The sequence below is a fragment of the Mandrillus leucophaeus genome, unplaced genomic scaffold, assembly GCF_000951045.1.
Source record: "Mandrillus leucophaeus isolate KB7577 unplaced genomic scaffold, Mleu.le_1.0 Scaffold8, whole genome shotgun sequence".
In the NCBI taxonomy this organism is placed as follows: Eukaryota; Metazoa; Chordata; class Mammalia; order Primates; family Cercopithecidae; genus Mandrillus; species Mandrillus leucophaeus.
In genome coordinates, this window is record NW_012108696.1 from 791457 (window position 1) to 794011 (window position 2555).

Here is a 2555-nt window from a genome sequence, read left to right on the forward strand (position 1 = left end):
TTATTAATTTACTTTTTGAGACAGAGTCTCGCTCTGTTGCCCAGGCTGGAGTGCAGCGGCACGATCTCGGCTCACGGCAAGCTCTGCCTCCCAGGTTCACGCCATTCTCCCGCCTCAGCCTCCCGAGTAGCTGGGACTACAGGCACCCACCACCACGCCCGGCTAATTTTTTTGTATTTTTAGTAGAGTCAGGGTTTCACCGTGTTAGTCAGGATGGTCTCGATCTCCTGACCTCGTGATCCACCCACCTTGGCCTCCCAAAGTTCTGGGATTACAGGCATGAGCCACTGCACCCAGTCTATTATTATTTTTTGAGATGGAGTCTCGCTCTGTCGCCCAGGCTGGAGTGCAGTGGGGCGATCTCAGCTCACTGCAACCTCCACCTCCCGGGTTCAAGCCATCCTCCTGCCTCAGCCTACTGAGTAGCTGGGACTACAGGCACCCGCCACCACGGCCAGCTAATTTTTGTATTTTCAGTGGAGACGGGGCTTCACCATGTTGACCAGGCTGGTCCCGAACTCCTGACCTCAAGTGATCTGTCTGCCTCAGCCTCCCAAAGTGCTGGGATTACAGGCGTGAGCCACCGCGCCCGGCCCAAATAGTATAAATTATATGTCACTTGTGACAGAATGGGCGTGCACAGTTTGCAGGAACTAGACTGAATACCATGCAGTCTGGACTTAAGTTACTTTCTTTCTTTTCTAGAAAATATTCCTGCGACAGGGTGTTTTTGTTGATGCCAAGAAACTCCAAACTGCTTTCAAAACCAACCTGAAAACTCTTCTTTTTTGTTTTTTTGTTTTTGAGATAGGGTCTCGTTCTGTTACCCAGGCTGGAGTGCAGTGGCTCAGTCATAGCTCACTGCAGTCTCTACCTCCTGGGCTCAAGTGATCCTCCCACCTTGGCCTCCTGAGTAGCTGGGACCACAGGCAGCAGCCACCACGCCCAGCCAATTTTTAAATTACTTGTAGAGATGGGATCTCGCTACGTTGCCGGGGCTGGTCTGGAACTCCCGACCTCAAAGTGATCCTCCTGCCTCAGCCTCCCAAAGTGCTGGGATTACAGGTGTGAGCCACCACACCTGGACAAATTTAATTATACATTTAAAAATAACTAATAGAGGCTGGACATGGTGGCTCAAAAAAAAATCCACCTCAAAAAAAAAAAAAAGTAATAGAAGGCTGGACATGATGACTCATGCCTGTAATCCCAGCACCTTGGGAGGCTGAGGCGGCTGGATCACTTGAGGTCGGGAGTTGGAAACCAGCCTGGCCAACATGATGAAACCCCGTCTCCACTAAAAATACAAAAAAAATTAGCCTGTTTTGGTGGCGGGTGCCTGTAATCCCAGCTATTCGGGAGGCTGAGGCAGGAGAATCCCTTGAATCTGGGAGGCGGAGGTTGCAATGAGCCTAGATCGTGTCACTACACCCCAGCCTAGATGACAGAGTGAGACTCTGTCAAAATAAAAACAAAAACAAACAAACAAAAAACCTAATAGAAAGGTGGTTCATGCCTGTAATCCCAGCTACTTGGGAGGCCGAGGGAGGAGGATCATTGAACCTGGGAGGCAGAGGTTTCAGTGAGCCAAGATCATGCCACCGCACTCCAGCCTTGGCAACAGAGCAAGACTCCATCTCAAAATAAACAAAATAAAAAGGCCGCGCGGTGACTCACGCCTGTAATCCCAGCACTTTGGGAGGCCGAGGCGGGCAGATCACGAGATCAGGAGATCGAGACCATCCTGGCTAATGTGGCAAAACCCCGTCTCTACTAAAAAATAGAAAAAATTAGCCAAGCGTGGTGGCGGCCGCCTGTAGTCCCAGCTAATCCGGAGGTTGAGGCAGGAGAATGGCATGAACCTGGGAGGTGGAGCTTGCAGTGAACCGAAATCGCGTCACTGCACTGGTGACAGAGTGAGACTCAGTCTCGAAAAATAATAATAAATAAAATAAAATAAATAAACAAATAAATGTACCATTAATTTGTTATTGACTATGGCCGTGAGGGGTGACTCCGCGCCCGGCCTCACCTGGACTATTTTTAAGTGAGCAGAGAGACACAGGGGAGGCCTGGGAGGTCAGACAGCTGATTAAGCAACAGAGCCAGGTCTGGCGTGTGGAACCGTCTAGATACCAGGGCCAGCTCCCCTTCCTCAGCCCCGGGCTGCATCTTACAACAACGGGCTTATTGAGACTTAACTCACATATAATGCACCCATTTAGAGCATACAATTCCATTGCTTGTAGTATATTTCCAGAGTCATGCAGCCATCACTGAAATCAAATTGTAAAATACTTTCATCACCCAAATGAAAACCGCATCCCTCTCAGCAGTCATTCCCTACCCACTGGCACCCATGTGTCCCCCTCCTGTCTCTGTGGATGGGCCTGTCCTGAACATTTTGATCACACATTGTGTGGTCTTTTGTGTCTGGCTTCTCTTACTGAGCGTGATGTCTTCAAGGTACATCCATGCTATGACCTGTGTCAGAGACTCGCTCCTTTTTTTTTATGGCTGCTAATATTCTTTTCCTTTTTTTTTTTTTTTTTTTT